Source organism: Corvus moneduloides, chromosome 3 (genome assembly GCF_009650955.1).
Source record: "Corvus moneduloides isolate bCorMon1 chromosome 3, bCorMon1.pri, whole genome shotgun sequence".
Taxonomy (NCBI): domain Eukaryota; kingdom Metazoa; phylum Chordata; class Aves; order Passeriformes; family Corvidae; genus Corvus; species Corvus moneduloides.
The window spans coordinates 65,244,734-65,263,895 of NC_045478.1; the positions used below are offsets into that span (position 1 = coordinate 65,244,734).

The 19,162-nt window shown below is 42.4% G+C and overlaps 1 protein-coding gene across 3 annotated transcripts in view; it reads left to right on the forward strand.

Moving 5' to 3' along the window:
* The first annotated feature begins 3,953 nt into the window (after window positions 1-3,953).
* The window catches only part of HIVEP2 (HIVEP zinc finger 2), a 104,310-nt gene continuing 89,101 nt past the window's right edge, over window positions 3,954-19,162 (forward strand). For all 3 annotated transcript variants that reach the window (XM_032101986.1, XM_032101987.1, XM_032101990.1), the window contains exon 1: window positions 3,954-4,059. The gene's annotated coding sequence lies outside the window, so the exon portion shown is untranslated. The remainder of the gene's footprint in view (window positions 4,060-19,162) is intronic.

Here is a 19,162-nt window from a genome sequence, read left to right on the forward strand (position 1 = left end):
CTGTCTTTTTCTGCATGTCTCTCATCAGTACTTGGGATGTTAGGGAATGGGATGTTTGCTCCTGTGCTTTTATATCCCCAGCATCTTCTGTCATATTTGACAACATCCTCCGTTTAATGACTTTTGTTCTCTGAAATGAGTTTCATTACTATGGCTGGAATAGAAATAGGAATTACTGTGAAATTCTCCTGGTGCTAGATCTTGATTTTAGAGGTTGTTTTTCAAAAGTGTTGATCTGTGGAGGGATGGTCATTGGAGTGACCTTCTAACTCTGAGCTCATATACCTACCTCTGGATGATCATCCACATCACAGTCCAAGTCACAGTCCGAGTGCAACAGCCTCCAGTAATGTTTACTGTCTGTCACTATTAATATATTTTTTTATTACAAACATTCATGAAAATAAGGGGCAGAATTAAAAGAAAGAAAAAAGGATTCATCTGAAAGAGAGAAAAGGCAAAGCAAGTCATAGAGTGACAAAATGACAAAGAACAATATACATGATTAATAAAGTAGTGCTGGTGGAATATATTATGCCAGGGACAGTCTAACAAGTGTTTTTAAGTTTTAGAGGCAATCTCTGCATGTTATCAAAGAAAGTCAAAGAAAAAATAGTTTGTCTGGAGATTTTCATGCTTTATTTTTTGTACGGCTCTGGCACGTCCCTCACTCCTTTTGTGCAGCTTTGTGCCAGGGAGTGCCTCCAATTTCCGGTTTCTAAATTCCCCCATGCCATTGGGCAGCAGATTATTGTGCATCACCGTGGAACCCCCGCTGCAGCTTACCCCCTGTTTGCAGCTGCATTTCCTTTCTCTCATTCTCTTCCCACTTGCCCTCCCACTTGTTGACCTGTTTGTGTTCAGACATTACAAAGGCAGAACTGAATAGTCGCTATCAGCAGTGTAATTCCCAGTTACTGAGAAACTACTGCTCCTGTTTTCCTCCCAGAGTGCAGCTGCAGTGTATGTGGAGACATGGTCTGGGGAAAAGCCGGTGTCATTGTCAAGCACCATGCCTCTTCTGCGTGGAGAAGAGGGCTTCAGTCTGTGTGGATGTCAGTCTGATATATTTTACTGTCACTTCATTCATTCATCCATTTTTTGTGTTGCATAGTAAAGCATACAGCAGTTGTGTCTGTAATGCAGCTTCTGATGGCAGAGAGAACTAAATACCAACTTTCTCACTTTTACTGAAATCCTGCTGAAGCTGTAAAATAGAAAACAGGTGCCAGGAAAGTAATACTTGAGACTTAAGTTTATTGAGAGGAAAGGACAGAAAAGCTTTTTTCAGATCATTATTTACATTTTAAATTTAATTTTAAACTCTACTTTTCTGAAAGCCTATTAAGAGGTATATATATTTTTTAATTAGAAGCTGTAGTTTTTAATGAAATTCATAATAAAACCTATTATATGTATCTGGAGAGTTTTTGAGTATTGATACCTCCTGACTCGAGTTTAGTAAACTGTTCAATGCTTGTATATAACCAATGTAAGCATTTGGTTTAGCTGCTTTGTCTATTTCTAAAGTCCTTGTTCATTATTTAAATGAGCAGGTGGAGAAAGAATTGCTAAACCCCTGGTAAGTCCTAGAGCACAGCAGTGGTTTTATAGGGATTTTCTAAATACCTGTGCTTGTTAGGCCTCTGTAGCTGTGTTGGTGTGACCACACTGTGTGCATTGATATGAATATTTTTAATACAAAAGATCACATATTTGCTTCTTCAGTGCTGTACTTCCTTGTAAGAAAGGAGTGCTTGGAGGCAAGAGGGTAATTTATCTGTAGTTTAGTATGTATAAATGCAGTTTTAGGGTAGTCCTAAGACCTGTAGACTCAGCTTTAGGAGGTGATGGCACACGTATGTGGAATTAAGTTGGAAGCAAAAATTTAATTTCAGCTTCCATTAATTTTTCTAACTGTGCCTAATACTGCATTTCCTTAAAACATTGCTTGTGAAAATGAAGGTTTTAATTGATAGCACTAGAGATTATCACTGTCTAGCTATAGAAAATAAACAGTTTGGACAAGAACTGTATTTATTTTCTTACTAGTCTCTCTTTCTGTGGAGACTATATTGATTTGTATGTTTAGTTCCCAGTCTTTCTCCCACTGAGATTTTAAGTGCTGGGTCCCCAATGGATTTCTGTCAACACTAACTATTTCCGTAATTGCTAGAACCACGTACTTAAATACTTCCCATATAATTTCCATTTCTATTTCATTTCGCAACAGCTTCCATGCTTCTGCTTCACCTAGAAAGACTGCTTTTGCCTTGAAGAGGCTCTTCTAGGACTTGAAATTTTTAAGTGTAGTTTTGGGACTTTGGTGTTTGTTTCTCACCACAGGTAAGGAACTAGGAGGCCTCTGATAGATCTTTGTAAAAGATCTTGAAAGTTGTCAGGGTCATGAGTAATTACATCAGTTCTTAACTGTTGCTCGTCAGAGCCTCTGGATCCACTAGAAGTGGTTTGTTTTGAGCAGTTTTGGCTTTTCTCTATATGGTCTCTGAGATCCCTCCATCTCAACTGTGAGCAGAGAGGCAGCAAGCTCTGAAATGAGGCATGACTTGTGGCCTTGAAAATCTGGACCTGGCCAAGGAAGAGGATAAAGACTCAGTGAAGAAATATGAGCAAAAGAGAATCAAATGGAGAATTACAAACGGATTTCCTACAGGATACTGAAGAGCAAGAAGCCAGTGGTAGCTGGTGACAGTTAGCAACTTGAGTTAGGTTTGAACTGATTCACTAGAGATGATAGACACTTGGTTCCATGTATGCTGTATATTTCTGTTCATGATGTAGCTATCTGGTGGTCTTTCTTTTAAATTCATATGGTGATTTAGGACTTCAAAATGAAAGTATTCATGAGAGTTTTCATTTTCTAGCAGTACTGTTAACAGACATCAAGGAAAAAAAAAAAAAAGGTTTAAATTAGTTATTCACCTGAAAAGTCCTGGTAGTTTGCAAGGCAAATGATTAGGTGCAGTGACTGGGGACAGATTAATTAAATGACTCAAATCTGCAAGCAGAAAAAGAATGTGTTGCATGTCTTACTGTACTTTTCTGTTGAAGGCAGTTGTCCATGTTTCTCCTTCTGTGTGGGGTATGTCACAAATGATTTCTCTGGGAAGGAAGATTCTTTTTAAGCCTTCAATGGGTTGAGAAAAATTTTGCTTTTGAAATTTGATTTTCTTCTTGAAAACCACTTACTCTAGGATAAGATGCAGCTTGTAGAGTAGAAGGAAGATCAGCTTCTGTTTGGGGAGGCTTGATTAAAAAATTGGATAGTTTGTTTGCTGCAGTGTGTCTTGTCAATGCAGATAACGCTGCTAATACAAGCTCATTTTCCATATCTGCATTGGTTACCTGCCAAAATATTTAAAAACAGACTCACCCATCAGGTAATTTTAAAAAGGCAAATTATTATAAATAAGGAAATTGTAGTCACCAGTAGGAAATAAATGCTTTCCTACAATCCCTTGATCTCAAAAAAATAGATTGCAAGAGAGCTCCAGTGGTGCGTCTTCTTCCAAACCATCAGTTGACAATGTTACGGGAAAAAGAAAAGGAAAGGTAAAGCCAAACTGCCAATGCACTGGTGCACTGGTGAAAAGAACTGCATGCTTTTCAAGGACCTGACAAATAGGAAATCTGAAATTCTATATCTGTCCACCAGACAGTAACACCACCTGCTTTAACATTGAAAACTAGTTTTCATTGCTTTGATAGTATGCCTGGAATCTGGTCTGGAGCAGTGGGCCAAAACAGTTTGGCTACAGCAGGGAAGTTTTGCTTGCCATTGTGAATGGCAAAATGTTTTCTGTGAGCCTGGAAAGAGCTCAGACCCTGTTAATGCACAGGATGAATGTGTGAAATGCACAAACATATTGGCAGAGCTTGCTGTAAACCTCTGAATATGATGAACTTAGTATCTGGATTTGTTATATTTTCAGGTGGGACCCTCTCCTGACATGTGATCTACAGTGAGCTCCTTTGACTCCTACAATGACAATGTTATCACTGCCACATCTCTGGGAGCCAGTTATTCACAAGTACATGGTATGTGAACGTCTGCATCTTACGTTAACCATTCCTTGTTGGAACAACACAGAAACAATAACAAGAAGGTGCTAAAAGTCATTGAAGTACACGTTAAGCCACATGTACAACCAGTTACATGGAGCTGTTCCAGGAGATGTTTATCTGCTAGGCCTGCTCTGTATGCAGAATGGTGAACTGATTTAACTTGAACAGGTTTTTGTTCACAGATATTGGTAGAAGCATTCTACTGATGTTTCCTTTGGATGAGGTTATACTGGTACAGTGATGATATGTAGATATACAGATGTTTATTCTCGCCCTCAAGAAGGAGGGAGTAGTAAGCAGTAGTGTGAAGGGTTCTGTGTTTTAACTGTATTGCTGCACTTACAGCAGTACTTTTTTTGCATTTAGGAAAGGTCTTCAGTTGTTTGCTTTCTTCATTCCATTTTCAATTTCTGGTCAGTCTAAATTAGATTAATTTCACACACCAGTGAATCCCTAAAGAAGTGTAAATTAACTCCATTTTACCAAACTCAGCCAGATGATGGCAGTTATTCCCTTGATGTTTATCTTTACATCACCCACCATCTTTGGCCAAGATTTCAATAGGAAGTAAATTCATATTTGAGCCTGTTTTCCTCACCCTGTATAAGGAAATGGAGACTGAGATCCACATCTGGTAAAGGGAGGCTATTCAATTTCTGGCCTATAAGGCAAAAAATCTAAGGTCACTGATAGCTGGCATGTTTTTCTTTTTTACAATTCCAGCTTGAAATTGTTAACACACTCAAGTTCTGTAAGACTATGGCAAAATGGTTTTATGAGAGTGATTACATTGTTGTTTTAGGTTCTAAAGCAGTTCATAGCACACCATGTAGCTGTTGGCATGGAACATCTTCATCTGATTTATGGCCCCAATGCAACTCCCACCAAAGCTGGCAGAAAAAAGTTTCTTCATGCTGATGGGTGTGGAATTGCGCTGCATGTAACACCTGAGACTTCTGTTAAAGTAATGTTCCCTGCTTGGATTTTTTTTTTTTTTAACATTTGACATTTCTTAGAGATTAAGTATTAAAGATACAAATGTAAAACAGAATTACAAGGAAATGGATAGACAAAATAACCAGAAGAGAACTCAATTAGTGAAATGCTTGTTATAAGTGATAAGGAGAGATGACTGTTCTCTCTGAAAGTATGTATCTGGGTTTAATGCACTGTATTTTTATATGTAATTTTGAAGGCAATGTTTGTCAGAAATATGGATGATCTTCTGCTACAGCAGTGAGAGAGGGAAGGCAAGGTAGAAGTCTTACAGAGAGCAGGAAGAGAAAGCTCTTGCTTTGTTGATCAATGCAGTGTGTTTTGGGAGAGCAGTTCACAACTTGGGTAGCCTGTGTGTTGGATGGTAAAGGTTTCCACATCTGGCTGGACAAGTTCAAAGAGAAGCTCCCAGAGCTTCTGAAGTGAGAGAGCATTGCACCTGCTTCTGCTGGCAGGGCTTCCAGCATGCCTTTGTAGCCACCACCCTCAGTAATCTCTGCTGGCCAAACACCATTAACATGACCCTTTGCAGACTGTTTGTATTTGTTCAGATATCTCATCTGTCGTCCATATCTAAGCACCTTTTCAGGAGGGATACAGGAATAATCATTCTGCTGCTCATGTTTCTTCTGAGTTGATTAATTTTTAAACATCCAGAATTATTTGTTGGTACATGTTTTTGTTAATAATTTGTTTTGGTGTGTGTGTAAGCATTGGTAATGGAAAGCTGGTTTGAAGAAGATGAGTTTCATGTCCGGCAGGGGCAGAGGTCTGGAAAGGACCCAGCAGACCAGCTAGTCTGTCTTCCTGCCATCACAGGTATCTCATCATGAAAAGCGTGAATGCGTCTTGGTTGACAGTTTCACTTTTCTGGTGGAATGTAGCTTTCTGCCAGTGCAGGGGACCTCTTGGAGTGCCGAGGGCAGGTGGTGGGGAGAGGCAGCTGTCAGAGTGGTGACCACTTGCACATCTCAGTGTTCCCAGCACAAAGAGCAAGCAGCCATCTCACAGCTGTACTTCTAATGAGCTGTAGGGCAAGGCAAGCTGTGTCTCCCATCTCATGAAGCCTCTGATATGCGGCAGTAACCTTCACGGGTTTGCCATCTACCCAAATCAAAGTGAAATTTCCTTTGACTGGTGAACACAAGAGTCAGAAAGAAGTGAAGGTTTTCATGTTTATTTTTTATTTTGGGTGTTATTTTGGTTCTCCTCTTTTGCTGGTTCTCATATAGCATTGCAAACATTTCAGTAAACTAATCTGCAGGACCACAGCTCATAAAAGATCGACCTGCCAGAGGATGAGGCTCTGCTTATTACGGAAAAGCTTCTGAGACAGTGACAGCTGAAAAGATTGCACACTTCCACAGGAAATTAAATTTGATGTAATATAGTGAAAGAATGACAAAATAGAAAGGGTATATATAACATATTTGTGATTATTAAGCAGTAGAAAAATGAAAACTTGAGATCCAATAAAGTGCATGTAATTTAGATATGGACAGAAGATTTCCAATAGTTTTTTTAAACTTTGGCCGTCTACTTTGCTTTGCCTTCTCTCATTGTTGTTATTTCAATGTATCCTTAACTTCTTAGAATCATAGAATGGCTTGGGTTGGAAAGGACTTTTAAAGATCATCTAGTTCCAACACCCCTGCCATGGGCAGGAACACTTTCCACTAGACCAGGTTGCTCAGAGCACCATCCAGCTTGGCCTGGAACACTTCCAGGGATGGGGCATCCACAGCTGCTCTGGGAAACCTGTTCCAGTGTCTCATAAAATTGTGTTAACTTTTAGGCACATTAGATTTTAAAGCATGTAAGTCAAGTTCCAGAGCAGTCTTATGTTATCCAGGTAGATTGCACTCTTCAGCAGAAGGTGCCTATGTGGCACCAGACTGGGAGAGGCAAGAGCTTCCTCTTTGCTTTGTCCTTTTCCCTTGTGGATGTGCAGTGCCAACAGAAGGGGGAGGCTTTTCTTCCCTGTCTGCCCATGCCTGTCGCTGAGGTGCAGCATGGTGCTCCATGGTCTGTGGAAGGCCTAGCCCTGTCCCAGCTGCCAGCTGGGGTCACAGGTGTCGTGTGGACCCACTGGGGATTGTTCAGGTGACATACATGGTTGGTACTGAGGCCCTTGCTGCTAACCCAAGGCACAGGGTTGCATGTGATGTGTCTCCTTTTCCTCTCTTCCTTGGGGTCAGCGTAGGTGCCACAGTGAGCCTGACTCTCTCCTGGCCAGGTGCTTCACAGCAAAACATAGGTTTTCTTTCAGAGGGGATGGTAATAACTTACAACACCTTAATAATTTTTCCTTTTAAGATCTGGTTACCTGCAGTTGGAAAGAGTAAGCAGGGCTCTGGCAGATTTAACTTTATTAACCATCATAAATCCTTTCCTTTTTGACTCTAATCAGCCCCTGGAGTCCTTTTACTGCTCTTGACATTGCACTGGCCTTTCATCACGGCACAATATACATTTTCCTGTAACTAGAAAACTGGTGGCGAGAGCCTTACGTAAACTCGAGGTAATGGACGCTGCGATGGGGACGTGCGACTGTCAGATGCTTGCTGATGATGGAAGGAGGCGAGGGAGCTTATGCTGCCAGCACGGCTCTGCCCTCTGTGGAGGGCAGAAGAGGGAACCCGAAAGCACAGGCACTCACAGGGGCTCGTGTGCATCCCCTAGCACCTGGGGACAGGGGATCAGCTGCCTTGCTCTGGCCCAAACAGAGACACAGAGACAGCAGTGATTTTGTGTCTTATTTTGGCAAATGGGCACCAGGGGCCAACCCAGCCTCAGAAGGCCCCTCTGTGCTCAGCCCCCAGCCCACATCCCTGGGGCAGAGAGTGGCCGGAGCCTGCCAGCAGGCAGCTTGCTGGCCCAGCCACCAGGAATGGGGGGGCTGGGAGCGGCACAGGGACCAGTCAAACCTGCACGGGTAGAGGTGCTGGGTGAATGGGGCTTTTCTGAGCTGGGGACAACACTAAAAGGAAGGAGTGTTACCAGGTGGTCGAGGGGCAGGCACCAAGGCAACAAATGCTGCCTTCATAAAGTCACTACCTGGGTTATTGCCTCTCTGTCCAGCCTGTGCACAAAATGCTCCGGAAACCAAGAGGGGAATTCCCCGGTCGGTAGTCTGTCTGTCTCTCTGCTGTCCAGGAATTCATGGGAAGGAGAAGGCATCCCAAGAATCTGCCCCAGTGTGCAGGGACAGTAAATTCCCTCTTGTTTTTCCATACACACAAGTCAGCAAGTTTCTTCAGCAAACGCTTTAATTTTAAGCTTAATACTATGCAAATATTTAACTTGGGACAAAAAAAGCCTCAAGCTGGCTTCACAACATGGATTGGCTTTCAGTTGTTTCTGCAGGTACAGATCCTATGTTTACGTACACGAATGGCTGTTTGTTTGTTTGTTTATTTACTATGGTAATTTTTTTTATAAAGAACTTGGATATTTTTGTACTCTGCTTTTGCTTTGAATATAAAAATCTTTATATTTGCAATTCGTGTACAGGCATTTTCAGAAGCTTTGGCAAAAGGCTCAGATCTGCTGAAGTTAATCACTGTAGGCTGAATCTTTAGGATGACACAATTGTACTGACTTTTTTTTTTTTAACTGAAGTGCCCAAAGCTGTGCTCACCACTGATATCCTGCCAGCCTAAGTTATGAAAGAAAGGTATCGAAAGATATGGTACCTACTGCAGTGTAATTTGTTTGTCCGGACAAACGGGTACAAAAGAATATTCAGCAGTGTCAAGAGCATTAGCAATAAATATGTTTACTAGGTTTCAAAAGTCTGCTTAAATGCTACCTTGAAAGATAATCCTTTTCTGTATCCACATCTATCTCATACATCTATGCTTTCTGCAGGCCTCATCTCAGCTGCTGCATGCGTGAAAGCAGTCTCCTATTAAAGAGGGAAAGACCATAGTCCTGTGGACCTTCTGTACTGTGCTCAGTGTGTGAGCTATTGAGTACATGAAGACGAGAATAGCTGTGTCAAGTGTGTTTCATTTGCATGTGGCAAGATAGAAAAAGCAAACTCTGTGTGAAGACGAGCAGGCAAGAAAGACACTGAATGCCGTAAATACTAAAGGAGTTAATGCTATGCAGTGATTCTGCTTCTGTTATAGGAAGTGTAAGAACAGTATGCTTCCTGGCGTACGTCGCCATCCAAACTGCAAAGGTTTCAGTTCCATGGCAACATGAAGGCCTGACTGTGCTGAAGGTGTATGTATTAATGCATTCAGAGTGAGGGGTTGGGACGGAGCTGGGCAAAAATAAAATGCACCAAAATTTTTCCTGTTGACTTATTTATGTATAAAGTAAAGCCTTTGTTCTTAGAAAATCAAAGCTGACATGAATACACCTGCTCCCCCCACCAATTCTCTCTGATTCTTTTTTACATACATTTTTCTCAGGCAAAAAGTAAATAAAGAGGCTGTTTTTCTGAGGGTTTTTTATAAGACTGTAAGTGCAGCAGCACTTGAATGTTGCCAGAAAATAATATTAATCCCTGAGACAGTGGTATATCTGTAGAGAGAAAGACTTGGGATGGGGGTGGAATGGCATATTGTTTCCAAGATGTAGTGCTTTACAGAGCAAAGTGAAGCAGTGGGTGGTTGGTTGGTTTTTGTTTGTTTGGTGGTTTTTTTATTATTATTATTTTCCTTGATCCTTTTGATCTGCCCTCTTTCTGCCTTTCTCTACATCTACTTCCAGTTTCCCCTACCTCCGCTGGCTGAGGAGCAGGAAACAAGCTCTGTTTCCTGACATCCAAAGAAATATAAAAGTACAAGGAAACAGTGTATTTTGTTTTCCCAGCTGACTTGGATTCACAGACCTGCACTAGAAAGGCACCTGCTCCCAGAGGGTCAGGAGTCACCCTCCAGAACAACTGGGCAATCGGCCAGGGAATAACTGAGAGCTGATCATTACAGGAATTTTGTTTGATCTGCTTGGTTGACTGCAAGAATGTAGGATGGGGGATTGTGATAAATATATTTTGCTCAGGGTGAAGAACTACCTCAGGCTGATCCTGCCAGCTGTGCTGATGGGTGGGTGAATTGCAGATTTGCAAGGTTTAAAGTCAGACTGTGCAGTAGGAGAACCTCCAGATGTTGGTATTCGTGAGGCTAACAGCAGTGCTAATCTGGCATGGTAAAGCTGACAGAAGTGGCAAGTTAAACTGGATTTACAGCTGCTCTGTATTGCTAAAACAGGCAAAGCAGCCAGAACATACCAGTGGATCTACCCTATAGATTTCAGCAAGGTTTCTCTGTCTAACGGGGAAAAATACAGCTCTACAGTTGGAAGTTGCTGTGCAACAAGAGAGCAGTTCACCAACTTTGAACTGCAGTTACGCTGTGCAAGAGGAGAGGAGGAATAAAATTCATCTCTCTTTTAATCTGTATCCTTTTTCTCCTTTTTTTTTTTTTTAATTTGTTTTGGTTTGGGGTTTTTGTTTGTTTGTTGTTAAATAGCAGCAGGAATGTATTTTTTCTTAAAAACAAGCCTTGCTTCCATTGCAGTGGGAACCTTGTCTTTGAGATTCTGTTTGGAGGAAATTTCACCCTCTTCAGGAGACCAGTGCAATGTGGGTAAATCTTTTCTAGGGGAATAAATAGCATTGAAATGATCCTGTCTTGGCATTCCACAAAGGGCTGGATTTCACCCTCCAGGCAGGAGAGCTGCAAAGTAAGAAGCTGTCATTTTTGAATGTTCTCTTTCTTAGGCAGAGCAGCACTGGTAAGACCAGGTCCCTTGCTGATGCTGCACTTGACATTCTCCCAGTTTCGCTGTTGTTGTTGTGGCTTCTGATTTCTGCACAGCCCCCCAAAACAAGGAAGCAGAAGTAGCTCACTAAATACTAGCATATGCTTCTCAAATTGTGTCACACCTTCATTTTCCTGAGTTTTGACAAAGGAACTGGGTATGCAACCCTAAATGAAGAGGAGGAACCGCTCCAACCAACAATGTAGCAAGAGAGGTGAAGGATTCCCTTGTAGGTGTCCCTGCCTGATATAACCCTCCGAACAGCCCAGCTGCTATTTGTCAGCACCTTCCCAGGGGAATACCTCAGTCAGCTTGCCAGGAAGGATGAAGAGAAAGCACCAAGAGGAACATCAAAGAAAGAAGAAAAGGAGGAGAGCAATCAAGGATGGGAAGAGTGAGGAAACAGAGCAAAGGCAGAAGGGTGATCAGAGAAAAAACAGGGGGCTGGGAAGAGTGCAGCAAAGAGATGTTCCTCTGGTGCCTGTGAGGGAAAACCTGGTTTTCAGGTGTAATGTAGACAAAACCAAACCAAACAAAAAAGAGAGCGAGAAAATTAAAGTGCACAAAGTGGGAGAAGACACCGGAGGGAGGAGAATTCAGATTGACATGAAGAGGAGAAAATACATAAAATACATGGATGAATTTCATACCATCGTGCAGCCTATTTTATTTAAATAGTAGTTGCTAAGTTTGTAGCATCAAGAACTTGTGACCTTCATGTGGAGGTTTTGGAGGCTGGTGAGGAGCAGTAGGGCCATGTTGGGAGGCTGCTGCAGGCACCAGAATGGGTGGTTGGAGGCAAATCTTTTCTGTGCACTGTGTCTGGAAGCCTAAAGCCAGTAGGAATATCCCCAAAGAAAATTGCTCATCCTGCATCTGAAGACTGACAGTCATAAAAATGTGCCTCCTTCTCTCTGAAGGTATCTGAGGAAGGGCTGTTGCCATGCAAACCAGGGATAAGGGCTTCCTCTAGATCCCTCTTCCAGTTGTTCAAGCTATCTAGGCTACCAGAAATAAAGAGCTGAATGGAAATTTCAGTTCTGGCTGTGAAAAAGAAGCTTTTGAATGAATTCTGCATCAAATAATGAATGTCTTCTTTCCTCCTCCTCTCCACCTACCTTGTTCCTAAACATTAACATTTCATGTCAGTTGAGCTAAGTTTGGTGTCAGACTCACAGGATCCTGCTGAAAAATACACCCCTGTTTTGTGGCAAGCCAGAGAAGATGAGAGGCTTGTGGTGTTTTTCCTTCTCAATCTCTGCTCTTCTGGGAAAAGCAGCTAAGGCTGTGTGAAGCTGTCTTCTTCCCACTCTCCTAAACTTCACTCCTAAAAATGCTGCTCTCTCAACAGCTTTGCTGCTTCTCTGAAGGAGGCATGGCTTGGCCCACTTAGTGCCATCACTTGCCAGGGGATGTTTTCTTAGATTGTGGTGAGTTCCATCATGATAGGAGGCTGAAGAAGGTTGTTGTGGAACAAGTCATTGGCATCGCTATCTGTGTCATTTGAAAATGGTTATTTAAGCACAAAAGGGAAGAAAGAGATCAGAAATTATGAGATTAAAACCCTATCTGAAGCTCCAAACCTCCAAATAATTTCTGCCATTTCTGCTGCTTCTTTTCTAAACACTTAGACTGTATTTGCTTTATATTTTTACACTTTTCTCCAGAACCACCAAGGTGAGAAACATCCTTTCTCTGAAATAGTTTGTTTTGTGGGTAGTGGTACCAGTGTGTGTTCTCTGTGGCCCTTTTCCCACCAAGACTTGTCGACCACCTTGTGTATGTTGCTGCCAGGCTGAGGCTTACACCCTGGCTTGCTGCCACAGTGGCCATGCAACACCATGGCTGATCTTGGGGCATCAGTCTAGAATTCCTCCTCAGAGCCAGCTACCAGTTTTCCCCAGATTTTTTAGAATGTCATTACTGAAATGCAAGAAGGTAACAAATGTCTGCAGAGGTGGAGAAATGTGCATTCAAAACAGTGGGTTTGTTGTACAAGAAGAGGAAGGGTTCTTTGGGCACTCATCTCTGAGATACTCTGCAGTGTGTGGTAGTATTTCATGTTAAAAGCATGGGGACAGGAGAGACCTGGAAACCTTAATAATTCTTCCTACTATAGAGAAAGCAAGTGGTGAAAAGGCACAAGAAGGAGATGTTGGTGAAAACAGACCTTTTGACAGTGAGTGTGGTCTTGCTGCTTTTGGTGGCGTGAGTAGAGACATTCCTGTATCTCACTGTAGTGATGCAGAGATGTGCTGATACTTGCTTATTTTGATCAGAGCTGAAATGCAGAGACAAAAAAATTTCATGTTGCTTTGGAGTGCTGTAATACACCTGAAATCAAAGCCAGTTTGATGTGAAAATTATGATGGCTGATGTTTGTGTAACCCCAAATCTCTCAACCTGTACCTGAATTTACTTCTCAGTTCTTAGAGGAAAACCATCCTTCCCACAGACGCCATGTGAACAGGACAGCCATTTCTACACAACAGGAGGAGTTTTTTTCCCTTCTCTCGCCTTGGTGTCCAAGCAAATAGGAATCAAATTTAACCCTCAGTGTTTGTTTCAGGCCCTCTGAGTCTTTAATTCGTTGCCATCAGCAAAACAATTATTTTTGATAGGCACACTCGTTGTTCGTTAATTTGTTTATAATCCGTTTTCTAGGAGGTTGCTTTGATGTGGGAGGAACTGAATTCTTTGGGTGCAAATATTTGCTGTTGACTCTCTTAGTCATTAAGAGATGTTTTCCACATTAAGGTGCCTTTACTTTTAAGGGAAAATGTCAAGCATCTTCTGATACCAGAAACATGAAATGTGTGGCTGCCTAAAGAGGAACCATTTGCTGAGCTGCAGCATGTGAGGGCAGGAGGGACCAAGACCAGCCCACGCCTTCTCCAGTCTGCTGGGGAGAGGCCAAACAACCCCCAGGCCCCCCTGGCTGCTTTGCTGCTATGGCTGTCCACAGCAGCCCCCCAGGACCTGAGACCCCACAGGTGCTGGTTTCAGCTATTGACCTACATCCCTGCTGAAATGGCTTCACACTAAAAGATGTCACTGTTCTTTTCTGAAAAGAATGTGTCTTTTTTTCTCAGGCTTTTTTCTTTTAGATAAATTCTCTTGCCACCTTTTTGTATTTTCTGACTGCAGCTCTTTTAAGGCTCCCTGCTGCTGCAGTTTTTGCCTTTGTATAGGTTATTTTTGGAAATTGGGGAACCAGGAGGAGGGAAGAAATTTAGGGGAGTTAACTGCAGTAGAAGTAGAAAGCTCTTTCCCTTGGTGTGCTCTTTCTTCCCTATCCTTTCTTCTCATGACCTCTGTGGTCCAATCCCCGTTGCATTGCTCATTCCAGGGCAAGCCGTAGCCGACTCTCTTTGTGCCCAGCGAGTGGCTCCTTCCCACACGGTGCTGCTTTGCAAGCTGTCCTTGCTTCTTCCTCCCTGCAGTGGCTGCTGCTTCTCTGCTGCTTTTCTGGGTCAGCCACTTGGCCAAAAAGTGGGTAGGTGGTCAAGCAGAGTTTTGAGAGCTGTGAAACACTGGAGGCACTTGGGAGGTTATGTGCCTTAGGGTAAATTGTATGCAGAGAAGAATGTGTTCCCTTCCTTGTTTCCTCAGGGGAGTGGCCCCCTCAAGGTGGTTGGCTTTTTCTTGAAATACCGGTGGTTTTTTTTGTATTAGAAGTGTCACATGATGACTGCCAAACTGTGTAAGAAAAAGCAAATTCTTTGGAAGACTGAGAAACAGCAGCTGAAACCTGACCTGGCAGAGAGACCAGGAGCTCACCTTTTGGATCTGGTGCATGGGGCAGGCAGTGGTAGGCACAGGCCCCCAGAATGCCTGAACTCTTGTGAACAGGAAAAATCAATTCACCACAAAAATGTGAGGAGAAATTTTCTATGAAGGAGCAACCAAGGACTCTTTTTCCCGTATAGGTTTTCTAAAATCACTAGCGCATCGAAAGTCATTGACCATACGGTAAGTCAGGCTGCTGAGAAAGTATCCAGATAATTGAAATGCCTGTGATTACCCAGGAAAACTTGCTGATGTTTACACTGCTGTCAGGTATTGAAGTCACACCATAATACTTGTTGCGGTATCTTGCAATAGGTTTTAAAATAGATTGACATCCCAGTACAAAGTGGGAATTTTCCTAATTTTTTCTGTGGTTATGAAAATGCTTAAATAGCAGTGTAGCACAGTAAATGTTAAACACTAAAAGCAGGGTTTATGTGTACTGATAAGAGGATGTTGGTAGAGAAGGAAGTAATTTGAGTTTGAGAGCAGTATGGTGGAAGTTAAAGCAGGGGTTTGTTATAGACTCAGAGCAGTAACATGGTGACTTTAAGGGATGGATTTGGGTCAGCATCATACTGAGAGGTGATATTGAGGAAGACTTTAACCGTAAAGAAATAAATTTTTGAAAAGATGATTCTGTACAAGAAGCCGCACAACTGATGCAAAAATCCAGCCAAATATGAGGAGAATGAAATCAAAAGGACAAGAGGTACTGTCTCAACATACATAGAAATGGAGGGGGTTTTTCTATCATGCTATTGCAGAGATGAATGAAACTGTGCAGAATGGTTATGCAAAATGTTTGCTGTAGGGAAATAGCCGTTTTCCATAGATTCTAGGAACGAGTACTGGCATGCTGCCGGCAGTGATTTATTTTCACCCAGCCCTGGTGCTTGTGTCTGGCACTCAATGAAATCTTCCAGGGTAAATTATTTATTTAATTAAGAATGGCCGCAGTTGCACTGAGAAACTGGCAGCACAGCAGCAGGAAGTCTGTTAGAGATTGCATCTAACTTCTTACAGATAGGCTGCTTATATATACTTTCATTAATTAATATAATAAATAATTGTATGTTGGCATTTTTGTTAATTAGCACAGTTCATAGTACTGACTGTGGTGAGTGTACTGCCATACATTGTAGAAATCTAATTTCTTGATTAAATCACCCAGAGGCTTGTGCAGCAAGCTAAGACATCACATTGTTGCTAACTGAACTTTTGAACTTTTCATAGGAAGAGGAGATTGTCAGTAAGAGAAGAGTCAAATTTATCAGTGCGTAAGCTGGAGCAACCCAAAAACTTTCATTTCATTAGGCATTCCCATAAGAGCAAGGAGAGAAACCCGCCTCTTCTTATGCCAAGTTGGCAAGATAATGCTTTTTCTGTAATTTAACATATTCCAGAGATAAGAGATAAGAGCTGGTGGTTTGAGGGAGTCCAGGAAGAGAGGAATTTGGGTATAACTAACAAGTGAAACTGTCGTTTGAGGAGAAATCCCTGAAGAGTCTTTATGCGATTTTTTTTTTCTGTGTTGTGTAACAAATATAAAAGATGAAGCAATGTGATTTGGTAATTGTACTTTTTTCAATAAATCGGATTTTTAAGAATGCTTTATGAGTTTGATCCTTGCGTTCTTTCCTTGGTTGTTGAGCAACAGGAAAAAACCTTGCAAGAGGAAAAGAAACCACCTCTTTTATAGGAAAATACTCATGGATTTAAGCTGTTCAGTTTGCCACAAAGGGAAAAAAATGGACAAAGGTTTTGAAAAATATCACAAATGGGCATTTCTGAAACATCAGACACACTTGGTTTTTAATGGGCCTAATAAGCAAATCAACATAGAGCTAAATACACCTTCTGGGGTGATCTCCCCTTTTGGCATTGGGGATGGGGACCAGCCAGGAGGCTGCAGCCAAGCTGGGGCTATCTCCTTTACATAGGGTGGTTTGGACATTCTCCTTTCTTCCCCCTGCAGTTCCTTCAAGACCTTGCTGGCTCTGTGATGGTCCCTGCTGAAGCTGTTGGCATCAATGTCTGAAGCACCTCTCAACTTTGAGAGGTCAGCTTTTCTTTTCCTTGGCCAGGAATCTCCAGTGCTGCCAAAGCTGGAAGCAAGTGGGCAGGTGGTTGGAGATTGAGGAAAGGTTTCCCACTGTCCTGGCTGTGCTTTTATGTCTCAGAGGGGCTGCTCTTGCTACCTGTCCTATGCAGCCAGTTGCTTCAGCCCACACTGGGCTGGTTTGGGCAGCTGGGCAGGCAGTGAGCTGTTGGGCAGCCAGGGATTTCTGATGGGTGAGCACTTTGGATTGGCTCCCCATGGTCACAGGCAAACTGCAGAGCTGGCAGGAGCACACAGCTGGCATTGAGAGGAAGAAGCAAAGTGGCATCCTCCCCTCTTGGGTGGCAGCTCACCACTGGACTGACCTCACTGAAGCATGAAACTTCATCCTCAAGGGCAGGTCAGATCATGTACTTGTGAGGTTGTTAACACTTAAATATGATGTTACATTATCACAGTGCTCAGGGATGGAGAAAGTGAAGACAGTGGAGTTTCCTATGCTGCTCTTTTCCACTCCCCAGTTTTGGTGACCCCTAGTCGCTCTCTGTGTGTTTCCCTTTCCAGATGGAGTTAGAAATGGGTGTACATTCTGAATTAATTTTTTATTGGCCGTACCTGTGGATGAAGACTGTTTTTACTGATTTGTGATCAACCATCAAACTGAAATGAATGTCATTTCAGAATAGTCTCTTTGCAGTCACTGTTTTTATTTTTGCTTTACAGTATCTTTGAGGTACTCCTAGTTCTGTGCACTGGAATTACAGTCACGGAATGGTCTGGGTTGGAAGGGACCTATAAAGATTATCTAGTTCCCCACCCTGTCGTGGGCAGGGGCACCTTCCGCTAAACCAGATTGCTCAGACCCCCATCCAATCTGGCCTTGAACACCTCCAGGGATAGGGCATCCACATCTTCTCTGGGAAAGCTATTCGTGTGTTTCACCGTTCTCATAATAAAGGATTTCTTCTTTAAATCTAATCTACCCTCTTCCAGTTCAAAACCGTTGCCCCTTGTCCTATCACTACAGGCCCTGGTAAGAAATCCCTCTCTTACACGACCCCTGTAGGTACTAGAAGGCTGTTACAAGGTCTCCCCAAAGCTTTCTCTTTCTTCTCCAGGCTGAATACCCCCAGCTCTCGCAGCCTGGCTTCACAGGAGAGGTGCTCCAGCCCTCTGATCATCTTTGTGGCTCTTTCTGGATCCACTCCAACAGATCTGTGTTTGACTTGTGGTTGTTACCAGAGCTGTGTATGGTATCCAGGTGGGGTCTTGCAGGAGCCCAGTAAAGGGGCAGAATCACATCCCTTGACCTGCTGGCCACACTGCTTTTGATGCAGCCCAAGATGCAGTTGGCTTTCTGTGCTTCAAGTGCACATTACTGGGTCATATCTAATTTTTCATCTACCAATATGTATTGGATTGGTATAGCAAGGTTTTGGAAGCAGTTGTGGCTTCTGTGAAAAGCTTCCAGAAGCTTCCCCTATGTTCAATGGAGCCAATGGCAGCTGGCTCCAAGGTGGACATGCTGCTGGACAAGGCTGGGCCCATCAGCAACAGAGGTGGCACCTCAGGGGTGTTTGAATGCAAGGGGATGTATCAGAGTCCTGCTTCCAAATAGAGAAAAATCAATATGTAGTCTTAGAAGCCTGTGCTTCTATAATATTTTAATTTTGTTTTTCAGTTATGATCAATATTACCTGTTTTGCCAATGCTAGCAGTTAGAGAAAGGCCCTAAGACACTGATGTGCAGGCAGACTGAGAATAGCATGAACTATATTTGTGTTTCTGACATCAGTGTCCTGGTTTATCTAATGTTGTATGATATGCTGACTAAATGCTCCATACTATCCCATCCTCAGTGAGCCAACATTTTCTAATACTGCCCCTTGTTTCAAAAATTGTAGAAATTTCAAATAATAATTAGTTAATGTAAGTTGTTCTCCTACTGTCTGTTTGGAAATCTCGTAGTCTCTTTACTTTTCATAAACAATGTTCCTACACTACATTAATGTATATTCCAAATTGGATGCTCCTGGGCCAGTAAGAGAGAATTCATGAGCTTCCTACTTCAAATACAGCATTTTTAAAACTATCATGAAGTTGTGTTGTAATAGAACATCTCTGCACTCTTTAATACTTACTTAGATGGGTATACTTAGTTAGCACTGTAACCATGATCCCTGTTCTGTCCTTTACCTGTCCTGTTTTCGTTATATTTTCTCTGTATTGAAAAGCAACACATTTTTGCTACTGGAAACAGCAAAAGCTGCTCCTGCCAGATCTTAGTTTTTCCACCATATCTCCTTTTATCCCACAGATACCACCTTCACTGCCCATCTGTTACATTACCACATCTGTACCTATCCTCTGCAAGGTTTGCTGGGTTCTTCTCTGTTGCAAGAAGTCAGGCTTTTGAAAAGTCTGTTGCCTTCCAGAAAAGAAGTTGCACAAACC